The sequence below is a fragment of the Microcaecilia unicolor genome, chromosome 1 (genome assembly GCF_901765095.1).
Source record: "Microcaecilia unicolor chromosome 1, aMicUni1.1, whole genome shotgun sequence".
In the NCBI taxonomy this organism is placed as follows: Eukaryota; Metazoa; Chordata; class Amphibia; order Gymnophiona; family Siphonopidae; genus Microcaecilia; species Microcaecilia unicolor.
Genome location: NC_044031.1, coordinates 242,300,921 through 242,314,609, shown reverse-complemented (window position 1 = coordinate 242,314,609; position 13,689 = coordinate 242,300,921). Strand labels below are relative to the sequence as shown.

The 13,689-nt window shown below is 43.6% G+C and overlaps 1 protein-coding gene across 2 annotated transcripts in view; it reads left to right on the top strand.

Annotated features, from left to right (window-relative positions):
• Positions 1 to 3,725: 3,725 nt before the first annotated feature.
• STX17 (syntaxin 17) overlaps positions 3,726 to 13,689 on the top strand; it is a 131,709-nt gene continuing 121,745 nt past the window's right edge. The window contains exons 1-2 of one of the 2 annotated variants that reach the window (XM_030205141.1): positions 3,726 to 3,814; positions 8,748 to 8,810. The gene's annotated coding sequence lies outside the window, so the exon portion shown is untranslated. The remainder of the gene's footprint in view (positions 3,815 to 8,747; positions 8,811 to 13,689) is intronic. The other variant, XM_030205145.1, reaches the window with a different exon arrangement.

The following is a 13,689-nucleotide window of genomic DNA, read 5'->3' as shown; positions in this document are numbered from 1 at the left end:
GGTTATGTTCCACTAATAAGTTAAATGATTAACTGGCTTTCTTGAAAGGATTATATATATTTTGGATGCATGACTAGGGACACAAACATTATATTTATTTATTCAATTTCAATTCCTTATGTACAGCCACAAACAACCTTTTAGAGTGGATAGTGTTCACAATCAGCTCCTTTTATTATTGACCAGAGAGATAATAAGAGTTTTCAGTTTTGGCACAGTATAAGTCATCACAAGAACAAAATATAAAGAAAACCAACGAACTGTATTAGGGGCTTATAGCCCACTTAGTTATGTTTAAACAAAAGAGATCTGCATGAAGCAAAATATTTATTTTGACTTATACAACCAATTGCCCCTGAAACATGTTTAAAATAGAATCCATTTGTGTAGCTAAAATATAAACTTCTATAAAACAGATGAAGCTGTGATTCCATATGCCCCAATGAGAAAGAGAGTTTAATTTTACTTCCATTTAAATGTCAATATATTCCATCTTTATAACACTAGGGGGAAGATGCACTAAAAAATCGTTAGAGCCCTTCCCTTACCGATTCCCTTAACGAATCGGTAAGGGAAGGGCATGCATCAAGGAATAGAAATGCAAATGAGCCGCTCATTGTAGCTCACTTGCATTCTCTATTCCATCGGTAAACAGTTGCCCGCGGAGAATGCGCAGAGCAGCCAAGCGTTATGCTGGCTGCTCTGCGCATGCCAAGAACATCCTTTATGGACGTGCTTCACTTTAAAAACCTGTACCTCAGACTGAAAAGCTGCACAGCCATAGCAAGAGAGGGCTCAGCAGTTCCCCTTTCACAGGCTCCCTCCCTCTGTGTGTGATGACGGCCAAAATAGACTTTTTTTTTTGGATGGGCGTCCGTTTTGGCCGTCATTCCCCTCCCTGCAATAATAAAAACGTCTTTTTTGACAGTGCTTCACTCAGCTGAGACCTGGAAGTCCCTGAGCCAATCACAACGGGTTTAGCCGAGCTAAACGCGCTGTGATTGGCTGAGATAGACCTGGAGGAGGGAGCTGTGCCTTCTTCTTGGATCCCAATCACACACGGAGGGAGGGAGGGAGGGAGGGAGCCTGTGAAAGGGTAACTTCTGAGCCCTCTCTTGCTGTGGCTGTGCAGCTATACATGATCTTTCCTTCTGCTCTGCCTCCTCTCACTGCTCCGTTTTACGCTTGTCTTTCTAAATAAAGCATTTTTATTTGTCTGGCTTGTGCGCATACTTAACGAGAGGTACAGACCTCTCGTTAGATTTTCCAGCGTTAAGGCAATCAGAAAAGGTTAGTGCATCTCATTACAATAGGGTTTATACACAATTTGCTCATCTGCATTCCGTTTTCGTTAGCTGCTACTGTCGTCGGAAAGAAGTCTTTAGTGCATGCCAGGGTTTACTACTTGTTTGTTAATGGCTCGTTAAGTTCAGTGCATCTGGCCCTAGGTTTCCCAAGGCAGATTACAACAACAGTTAAGATGAACCCAATAATTTCTGAAACTGTTTTAGTGATAATTTTTATTTCATGATATTTATATCTAGATATATGAAGCTTTCAAATAAATTAAAAAGCTGTCAAGTTAAAAAAAAAATCTTTTGTCCTCCACCTTTTAAGGCACTGCCTATTCAACTGGAACAGCTTTAGACTTTTTACAGCTGGACTACGCATAGGTAATCAATCTTTACATATTGTTTTCAATAGCGTTTGCTATTGTTTTGGGTGTACTAAAATGCAGCAAGCTCCGCCTACTGTCTTCAGCCCATGTGGAGGGGCATAATCGAACGGGGACGACCATCTCTAAGGGCACCCATCTCTAAGGACGTCCTGGCGAAGGGGCAGGAAAACCCGCATTATCGAAACAAGATAGGCATCCATCTTTTGTTTTGATAATATGGTCAGGGACGCCCAAATCTCAACATTTAGCTAGACCTTAGAGATGGTTGACCTACATGTTGAGATGGTCATCCCCAGTTTTCAGCGATAATGGAAACCAAGGATGCCCATCTCAAAACCAACCAAATCCAAGGCATTTGGTCGTGGGAGGAGCCAGCATTCGTAGTGCACTAGTCCCCCTGACATGCAAGGACACCAACCGGGCATGCTAGGGGGCACTGCAGTAGACTTCACAAATTGCTCCCAGGTGCACAGCTCCCTTACCTTCGGTGCTGAGCCTCCCAAACCCCACAACTGTACACACCTACCATAGCCCTAACGAGTGAAGGGGGGCACCTACATGTTGGTACAGTGGGTTTGTGGTGGGTTTTGAAGGCTCACATTTACCACCACAAGTGTAACAGGTAGGGGTGTGTGTTCCTGGGTCCGCCTGCCTGAAGTGCACTGCACCCACTAAAACTGCTCCAGGGACCTGCATACTACTGTCATGGAGCTGGGTATGACATTTGAGGCTGTCAAAAAATTTTTTAACTTTTATTTTAGGGTGGGAGGGGGCTGGTGACCACTGGGGGAGTAAGGAGAGGTCATCCCCGATTCCCTCCGGTGGTCATCTGGTCAGTTTGGGCACCTTTTTGAGGCTTGGTCGTGAAAAAAAATGGACCAAGTAAAGTCGACCAAATGCTCGTCAGAGATGCCCTTATTTTTTCAGAGCATGCCCATCTCTTAAGCACACCCCAGCTCGCCTTCGCTATGCCTCATACGTGCCCCCGTGAACTTTGGTCGTCCCCGCAACGGACTGTAGTTGAGGACGCCCAAAATCGGCTTTCGAAATGCCGATTTGGGCGACCCTGAGAGAAGGACGCCCATCTCTCGATTTGTGTCGGAAGATGGGCGCCCTTCTCTTTCGAAAATGCCCCTGTTAATGGACTAGATGGGCTCACTCACCCCATCTCCTGTTTTCATTTAACCTCCTTGTGCACATGTATGTACCCTAATATAAGTACACACCTATTTTATTTTATAACAGCTCCATCGAAATACAGACCTTGGGAACACCTACAGACTTCCTAAAAATACATATGCTCCTGTTAGCACATGTTCTTATAATACATAAACATTCAATTCAATTTTTATATAAAAGCCACTTCCACACGTAGAACATAACACACACACAGAAAGTGCTTTATCTGAAATATATTCAACGTGGTTAAAATAGAAAATTATTTTTCAAAAACATAACAGTAACGCCACATAGCAAACATGTGTGCCTAAACTTGGGAGGCTTCTTCTAGCAAATACTTTACAGGCTCTGTGATGCCCTTACTGTACACACGCCAATTACGACTCTGAACGGGTGCTGCTCATTCTCATTCCCAGAGATTTCCAAGGCCGGATCCCGTACCCTTCTTCAGGCAACTTCCAGACAACCTCAACATGGGCAGGCCAATGAGGCTGATGCCAGCCCGACGTTTAAGTCTCCAAGCGCAGGTAAGAGACAAACCAGAGGGCACAGACGCTCAACAAGCGTTCCTCTCCCTCTCTCTAAAACTGAAACCGAAACCCCCACCCCGGTGTCTAGCATCTCTCAGACTGTCACCGCCGCCCCCTACCTTCAAACCTGTCTATGAAATGGCCAGGAGAGGCAGCAATTCATACAAGTTACCAACCACCACCACCAGCCCCGAGGGCTTTCCTTCTCCAGCATCCCATTCCCTCAGACGTAAATTCTTGACTTCTTTCTGTCTCTCTAGTCTACACTCCGTCTCGTGACTCTGATCCTGCAGGAAACAGGAAGTGAATGGGAGGGAGGGGGAGGGACGCCGGCCGGAGATTGGAGGAAAGCGTTGGGGTGGGGGGGTTGGTGTAAGGCAACGTGTGTGAATTGTTGACGATGACGACTCGGAAGACAAGCTTGAAGGTAGGGTGGGATGTTGGACTTGGGGGGGAGACATGCTGGACCGGGGAAAGCGGAAGAGATGCCCGAGCGTGTGAAAAAGGGCGCTCGGTGTGGGGAGCAGTCATGCGGGATCTAAGTTTTACCCGAACCCTGCGCGAGGTGGCATTGGTTTAGATCCGCGGGGGTCCACAGGATCCACGTTTTACCCGAACCCTCCCTTTTATTTATAGAGCCTGGTGTTAGCATACCTAGGTTTTAAATCCCCTGTTCATTAGTTTCCTTCGGACTGCTGAGAGGGGCTGGATTAGGGAGCACAACACTGCACAGTGCTTTCCAACAGTCTTCAGACCCATACATTTTTTCACATTCTGCTATATAAGCATATTTAAGAATGTATTTAGGTAGGACTTTGTTTCGCTGATATAACCCGAGAGAAGGGGTCATGGATTTGAAATACTTGCCTTTCTGCAGGTGCCTTCTCTGTCCCTAGTGGGATCAGAATGTAATGCCCAGAGTCCCAAGGAATTTAAGTGGGGGATCGAACCTAGTTCCTCAGATTCTCAGCCCACTGCACAAACCATTAATGTTCAGAAAACAATTAAAGAATGGGAAACCAAAAAGTCTTGATTCACTAAGTTATCGCTTGGCTTAGTAATTGGTGGAAGCTCCTTCACAGCATTAACAGCCTTGCATTCGTTAGTTTAAAAGTGTCTACTGACTTAAGACTTTACACAGTAAGACAATAAAGTTTTCAACACATTTTCTTTTTGGAGTAGCCGGAGAGCTCTTTCCAGTTGGTTGGGGAAGTCTTACCACAGACTTTTTATTTAAGATTCAGGTCTGGGCTTTGATTATGTCAACACTTGGGGACTTTCACTTTCATTTTCTGTTTTTAATGACGTACTCCATTGTGTTTATTCTTGACATCTTTCCTCCAGACTTGTAATTAGCAGCATCCATAATTTCCTTAATTTTCACAAGTTTCCTTCCCAGTCATTTGAAGTATCCCCATAACACAATGTAGCCACCACTATGCTTTACTGTATGGATGGTACGAGCAAGGTGATGTGCTGTGTTTCCTTTACAGACACTTTGCTTAGGATGAAGACCAGAAAGCTCTAATTTGGTCTAATCATACCACAGAACCATTTCTCAGATGCATGCAGTGTGACCTCAGTGCTTCCTTGCAAATCCTATGACCCACTTCATATGGCTTTTTTTCATCAGTGACTTTCTTCTTGCCACCCTCTCATATAGGCTATGTTTGGCGTAATCTTGGCATTGTTTTCCCCAGTATCAGTAAGAGACCTCTGTAGCTCCTTTAAAGTAATCAGGCCTCAGAGTGATTTTCCTTAGTAGTATCCTTAACCCACAGTTACTAACTGGAAGGATGGCCAGATCGAGGTAGCATTTTGATGGTGTCAGACTGTTTCCACTTGATGATGATGGAAGTAGAGCCTCACCGAACCAGTAAACAAACTGCCCCCCCCCCCACTTCCTCCCTTATACCGGACTAAAAGTCCCCTTCCTTAGACGACACCCCCCTGGCAATGGGCCTACCTTAGGAAGGCCTGGTGGTCTAGTAGAGTCTTTCGGGGGAGAGGAACGAACCTCACTCATTCCTGCCCTGTAACACTTCTCCATTTGCAATGGCAGCCTCGGATGGGGGAGGGGGAGTGAGCTTTGGGTTTCAGCTGAGATACACAGGCATTTTTGGCCTAAGCCCGAATTTTGATGTAGTTTCAGTGCCAAAACAGAAATTCGGTCGGCCTCTAGATGGAAGTAAGAGTGACTCAAGGGATATTAAAACACACTGATAACCTAACCTGAGTTGATAACATTCTAAATGCTGACATATAAAGATCTGTACTGTATATCTAGTCTGCCCAACAAGGTGGCCAGAGCTGTCTCTGGTACTCTGCACAGGTTTCACTTCTTCATGATTCAACACTGGCATTCTTAATCTCTAACTCTGTCTACCAGTTCTGAGGCACAGACCGTAGAAGTCTTCCTGGCACCTGTCCTACTGGAGTTGCCATCACAGCCCTTTCCAGCCTTGATCCTGATTTGTCTTTGCCATTTGTGGGACCCAGACCATAGGAGTCTGACCAGCATTGGTCTTACTTCCCAAACTCTGAAGCTGCCGTCAAAGCTCACTACAGCTATGAGGTTATTGAAGTTTTGATTTAATTGGATTCCATTCTTTTTCTACATAGAGATCCTCTATGTTTATCCCACACATTCTTTTTTTTTTTTCAATTATTATTTATTTATAATTTTACAAATTTACATCCATGTTATACGTTTAAGATATTAGGATTAATATGTAGGATTACTCCAAAGAATCAAAAATTATATAAACTATCATTCTTCTTACATTGACCACAATAATAGGACAAGATACTAGGAAAATATATTAAGGAACTTATTAAGTTGAGAGGAAAAAAAAAAGCACATATACCAGCTAGCTAATATTACCAGCATATTATTCTGTGTGAAGATTCAGGGAACATTAGCACTACTACCCTCCTCTTTAGAAATGACTAATTTTTTCATTTTCTCAGGATCAAGAAATACATGATTAACATCATTTAAAGATACAAAACATCTACAAGGATATTTTAATACATAATAAGTTCCACCTAGTGCAAGTATTCTTGGTTTTAATGCCATGAATTCTTGCCTTCTTTTCTGAGTTTCTTTATTCAAATCAGGAAATATTTGTACCTTGGCTCCTAAGAATTGTGCATTCATATGTCTAAAATATAGACGAAAAATATTATTCCTATCTGGTTCAAAGGCAAACGTCACTAGTAGAGTTGTACGCTGAGTTATCACCTCCAAAGAACTTTTCAGGAATTCCGTGAGATTAAGTCCAGGTTGAGCTTCTAGGGAATGAGTTCTGATTCTAGTTATATATTGAGCTCTGACAATTGGTGGATAACCTTCCGTCGGAACTCCCAAGATTTTGCCAAAATATTTTTTTATCATATCTATTGCTGGAAACAATGGTGACTTAGGGAAATTAAGAAATCTTAAATTATGTCTCCTCTCTTGATTATCAAGAAATTCCAGCTTCCTAGCCAGCATTTCCCTGTCTTTAATCATAGTTCCTGTTAAGTGCTGTAATTTTTTTGTCTCATCTCCTAACATTTCAGTTTGCCTTTCATTTTCTTGCATTCTCCCAGATAAAGATTCTTGTCCTTGCTTTAAGTCTAAAAGTTCAATTTTAATAGAATTTGTTACCTGAATAAGTGTTGTGTTAATACCCTGAATGGCATCCCACAGCGTTTCCAACGTTATTACAGCAGGTTTTTGTTGCCCTCGACTTCCCTTAGATGTAGCCTCCAGATCCAAGGGAAATACAGAGTTTATAGCTCTTGTATTTCCAGTTTTTAACAGTTCTGGGGTCGAAGTAGTGGCAGGACCTCCTCCAGCCGCTCGAGAGGTCGCCACTTTGGGAGACACCTCTGGCAGCGTCCCTGCCGATAACAAGCTGCTTCCAAGTCGAGGGGGAGCTGTAGTTTGAGGTGGGCTTAACAAAGCCGCCTCTATGCTACGGTCTGACTGACCAGCATCAGGTCCCGTCAGCGTTGGCATCTGCGCTTTCAGCACCTGAACTCCAAATTGTTCCAGCGTTTTTTGCTGGGAAGCCGGTTTTCCAGGGTCAGAGGAGGGTAAAACCTCGGTCTTTCCCTTCCTCTTCACCATCTATCCACAGGGGAAGAGTGCTGCTTTCTCAGGTATGTCCGCTGGGTATTGGGAACTCAAAAGCGCACGTCCTCTCTTGGCGCCATCTTGTACCTCAAGGCTTACCTATCCCACACATTCTTGAATTCATCACCATTTTTGTCTTCGCCTCGACCTTCCCCCTGGAGGGCATTCCAGGCATCCACCACCTTGTGAAAAAGTATTTTCTGACGTTATTACTAAATCTCCCACCCTGCAACTTCAACTCATGAGCTCTAATTCTCTTGCTTTCTCATTTCTGAAAAAGATTAGTTTGCATATTAATACTTTTGAATAACTTTATCCTAGAGGTTTTACAGCAGTTCTGTGTTTGACCAGGGCCGCCAAGAGACTGAACTGGGTTAGGGCCACTGCATCCCCCCCAAGGATTGCTGCTCTCCCCCCCCCCCATCTAGGATTACTGCCCCCCACCCACCGCAACTGCAGTATGCAACTGCCTTGGCCGGCGGGGTTCCCAAGGCTTCGCCAGCAGAAGAGTTCTTTCTCCAGGGCTGCTTTTCTTCACTCTGCTGCATGGTCTGCCCCTGCAGCTGCTCTTTCTGTCACATCGTTCATGCTTGGTTTCAAAACTGAGCAAGCATGTCCTGAGGGGAAAAGCTGCCACTTGGCAGGCAAGGCGGTAGAGTGAAGAAGAGCAGAGCTGGAGAAAGACCTCTTCTGCTGGCAGGGCCCGGGAGAGACCCCTGCCAGCCAAACCAGAGGCCCTGGCCTGAAGTCATGCCTCCAAGGGGGTCCCGGCACCAGAATTTTCTCTCTCCTGCTCCTGTCAGGGTACGATCACCAAGGTCCTGTCAGGAGAGAGAGAGGCCCGGGCCTGGGGAATTTTGTCCCCCCTGCCCCCACCCCCGGCCCTGTGTTTGACATATTTAGACTTTTGCTTCAAATTCACCTCAAACAACAGAAATAGCTTTTTTGTTTTGTTTTAATTCAGGAGTATTCAGATCTGCTCAGTTACTGTGACTGGACATGGGTGGGCTCTATTTAATTGGTTAGGAGAACTGTTAAGACAGTTTTTAGAAATGGAGAACATTTGGGTTTGCTGTAAGAAAGGGCATGAAAATGTATGCAATCAAGGCTCCTTGTTTTCTTATTTTTAATTATGTTTTAAATATTTCTATAACTATTGTTTCATGTTGAAAGTGTAAAGTTGTGTAAGTCAGTGAATCAAATCTCTAATGTATTTTGAACTCTATCTTTTTTTTAGACTGCAGAATGTGAGTAGCGTGCAAGAGTGCGAGGTCTTGTACAAGTCTCTCTACCTCCACAAGTAAGTAATCTTGACTATAGCAATAGACACATTTATAGTTATTTTGCAGGTTTTAGATCAACTAGTATAAAATACATGAAATACTCAAATTAAGCATATGCCACTGCCAAGCAAATGACTTAAACTCAACATGAAAATGCAGACATTTACCCCGAGAACCATACCAGAAGAAATAATTTGTACTCTGGGTTAGCAGAGACACCCATGGGTGGTAAACTGCATGATTTCCTGGAGAGTTGGCTGGTTTAATCTGTGCAGATTGGTAAACAAACAGGCCCTTTGCAGATTGAACAAACCCACTGTAATAGGACCTAAAAAGATGGAGCACAGCATGGCCATAAGCGGTTATCTTCAGATTGCTGAATTATGCACACAAGCTGATGATAATGCAAGCATTGTGCACAGGGTGAACTCTGCTGTATGAAAATTTAAAAAAAACCCGTGCTTTCAGGACTATTCTTTGGGCACCTAACACAAGTGTACAAATACCTGACTTCAAAATACCTTTTGGGAAGTATGAACTACCCCTAAAATCACAGGTCAGGAATCTTGGGATACTGCTAGACTCATCGCTCACACTGATTCTGCAAATTCAAACTATCTTTAAAAATTGTCTCTTAACACCTATGGCAGCTACAAAATCTCTCTCTATGTATTGAAAAGATGAGATTGACCACAGTGGTTCATGCCATGATAACATCACGACTAGAGTATTGTAATGCCCTGTATACTGGTCAAACCAAAAAGAGTTTGTATTGGCTCCAACTAATTCAGAATCATTTGCCAGGTTTAAAAACTTTTCCCTGCCCCAAACCAGCCCCAATCCGCACACCCCGCCTCCCGATGTCATCAACCCCACCTCCTGACATTAACCCCGCCTCCCACGACATCCAAAACCCGCAGCCTTCAAAAATTTCCCGCAGCCGGTCGCGCAACCCACCTAATTGGGCGGGAAAACCGCCCATCTGGCAACAGCATGACTGATAGAAGGCTGCAAACGGCGTGACCACATCACACCCTTCCTGTAAAAACTACATTGGCTACCAGTGCCTTACAGGGCTAAATTTAAAACTATGTTTGATTTTCAAGGTCCTCAGACAAAATGGACTAGAGTACTTAAAGAATAAGTTAGCTCTTTACACACCTTTGAGACCTCTTAAGATCCTCTCAAGGAGCATCACTGTCTGTCCCCTCATCAAAGGAAATTGTGTGATGTGATACCTGCCAGTGAGCCTTCTCAGGAGTAGCCCCTATGCTCTGGAATTTACTCCCAGAGAAGCTGCATATAACTCAAGACTACCTCTACTTCAGGAAGCAGGTAAAAGTCTGGCTCTTCTCCCAAGTCTTTAATACATAGGGTGACTGACTATAAACCCCTTCTGCACCTAGACTAGCTTGCTACATCCACTGTAACTTAGACCAGTTCCTTATATCTTGATTAACTGTACAAAGAACTTGCCTTTAGTTTAGCCACCCACTTATTTGTCCCAACTGACTCTGTACCACGCATCCTGTCCCCATGTATGTATCTGCACTTGGCCTCTCGGCTATATGGTAAGCTGTATTGTAAAAAACCATTAGTATCATAGCATAGTTATTTGAATGTTCTAATTGTGTGCTTATTAGATACTCCATTGATATTGCACTACCCCAAATCTTAAGATCAATTCAGAACCATCTTAATTTCAGGAAATTACTGAAGACCACCCTGTTCAAGAAGGTTTACCTTCCAGACTCAACCTAAATTACTTCTTCTTTGTTACAGCAAAAATTCATGGACTTTATCATCTTTAATTATCTTTGTTGTCTTATTCGTTGCATATTCGATTACTATCTTATTATTACATTGTTAAATTGTATTTTACTAACTGTAGCCTGCACTACGGTTTTGTGTAAGCCACATTGAACCTACAGCTAGTGGAAAATGTGGGGTATAAATGTGTTAAATAAATAAATATTATGCTTACATCGAATTATATCTCTGTTATTTGAATTTCAGTGCTGTTAAATGTGTGTATTTTTGATCCTGTTTCATGGTAGTCCTATTACTAGGTCTGAATTTGCTGCTTTCCAAGTTTTCCTCTTTCATTCTGTCCATGTGTTTACTTGCTCATTTTACTATTGTTTTGCTGTTAACAAAATTGTAAGTTTGATGTTAAATTGTACCTACTGTACACTGCCTTGGGTGAATCTCTTCATAAAGGCGCTTAGTAAATCCCAATAAATTAAAAAAATATATATTCAGCTTGAGTTAGGACGCGGCAGAATTCTGTCACACTGATCTGTTCCTGCCTTTTTGAAAAGAAGTTAAAATTTGCTGTTATTCCTGGCACATCTCCGGGTTACCTGTAGTGGTGAGACTCAATTATTGGGATCCATGGAGGAGGGCCAGGAATTTCTGGACACCCTTTCAAACAGCTTAAAGTGAATGCTGCATCAGGTGAGTGCTGTATAAAGGTCACTATCAGAGTATGAACTTAGACTAGGACTGTGTTGGCGTGCATAGAAACATGACAACAGATAAGGGCCAAATGGTCCATCCAGTCTGCTCTTCCTCAGTAAACACTAACTCCTCCTTTACCTAAGAGGTCCCACGTGCCTGTCCCACGTTTTCTTAAATTCTGACATAGTCCTTATCTCCACGACCTTCACTGGGAGGCCATTCCATGTATCCATCACTCTTTCTGTGAAAGAGTATTTTCTTAGGTTACTGCTAAGCCTATTTTCTCTTAACTTCATCCTATGCCCTCTCATTCCAGAGTTTCCTTCATTTGAAAAAGACTCACCTCTTGTACATTAATGCCACTGAGGTATTTAAATGTCTCTATCATATCCCCTCTCTCCTGCCTCTTTTCCAGTGTATACATATTGAGGTTCATAAGCCTATCCTCATATGTTTTATGACACAGACTGATTACCACTTTTGTAGCCTCCCTCTGGACCGACTCCATCCTGTTTATATTTTTCTGTAGGCTTGATCTCCAGAACTGCACACAGTACTCTAAATGGGGCCTCACTAGAGACTTATACAAAGGCACTGTCTCTTTTTTTTCCTGCTGGTCATCCTTCTTAATCACCCTAGCATCCTTTTGGCTTTGACCATCGCTTTTTCTACATGTTTGGCCACCTTAAGATCATCAGACACAATCACCTCCAAGTCCCACTCTTCTTTCATACAGCAAAGCACTTTAAGGGTTAGTTGTTTGGTGAGGGCTTCGCAAGGTTGGTGGAAGATTGGAGTGTCTCTAAGATTTAGCATATTGCTGAGGGCAAATTTGCCCTTTCATTCCAGTCAGGTCAGGCTTGCCTTTGTTGTAACAACAACAGCTGCTATCGTCCAGGGCCTAGTTTTCTTTGAAGATCCAGGTCTTAGCCCAAACAGAGTTATGGATCTCTGGGATTTGGCCTGTGGGGACCCTCTGGATTTCTCTGACAAGGGTGATGGTGCCCATAGGCCTATAGTTTCTTCCTCTAATGGTTTCTGCCTTTCTTCTCGGTTGACCTTGTTTCTGTCCACTGGCGTGATGTTCGCTGTGGCTCCAGCGCTGTTTTGACAGTGATCCTCGAGTTCTGTTGGTCAGTTCTTTGTTCGGCTCAGCACTAGAGAGTTGCATGGGGACAGAAATCTTACCCATCCCTGCTGGAATCTTATCCATCCCCACCCATCCCAGCAAGACTTTAACCTGTCCCCACTCAGTCTGGCAAGAACTTAATGGTACATTTAAAAAAAAAAAAATTCTGGTCGGCTTTCTCCTTCTCTGCTCATATCCAGCAGACCGCCAAGACCTGTCGTTTCTTTCTTTACAACATCCGTAAAATCCACCCCTTTCTTTCCGAGCACTCTACCAAAACCCTCATCCACACCCTTGTCACCTCTCGTTTAGACTACTGCAATCTGCTTCTTGCTGGCCTCCCACTTAGTCACCTCTCCCCTCTCCAGTCGGTTCAAAACTCTGCTGCCCGTCTCATCTTCCGCCAGGGTCGCTTTACTCATACTACCCCTCTCCTCAAGACCCTTCACTGGCTCCCTATCCGTTTTCGCATCCTGTTCAAACTTCTTCTACTAACCTATAAATGTATTCACTCTGCTGCTTCCCAGTATCTCTCCACACTCGTCCTTCCCTACACCCCTTCCCGTGCACTCCGCTCCATGGATAAATCCTTCTTATCTGTTCCCTTCTCCACTACTGCCAACTCCAGACTTTGCGCCTTCTGTCTCGCTGCACCCTACGCCTGGAATAAACTTCCTGAGCCCCTACGTCTTGCCCCATCCTTGGCCACCTTTAAATCTAGACTGAAAGCCCACCTCTTTAACATTGCTTTTGACTCGTAACCACTTGTAACCACTCGCCTCCACCTACCCTCCTCTCTTCCTTCCCGTTCACATTAATTGATTTGATTTGCTTACTTTATTTATTTTTTGTCTATTAGATTGTAAGCTCTTTGAGCAGGGACTGTCTTTCTTCTATGTTTGTGCAGCGCTGCGTATGCCTTGTAGCGCTATAGAAATGCTAAATAGTAGTAGTAGTACTTTCTGTCTCTCTCTTGGTGTGAGCCACAGCACTGCAGGCAAGGAAGGAACAGAAGTTTGAAGTTGGAACTTGGAACACTCTGGTGTGCACATGTAAGACTTGTCTCTGATTCACTGGCACTGTGTGCTAAGAGGTCGCCACATGCACGCGAAAGTAGGTCAGGTGACATCTGTTGCTTGTGTCTGTGTTAGAGCGGAGGTCTGCACAACAGCCTAGGAGCAGAGAGGATTAATAGTAACATAGTAAGTGACAGCAGATAAAAACCTGAACGGTCCATCCAGTCTGTCCAATAGTCCCACTCATTATCAATTCATGATTAAATCAACAATGAATGTGATATTATATAC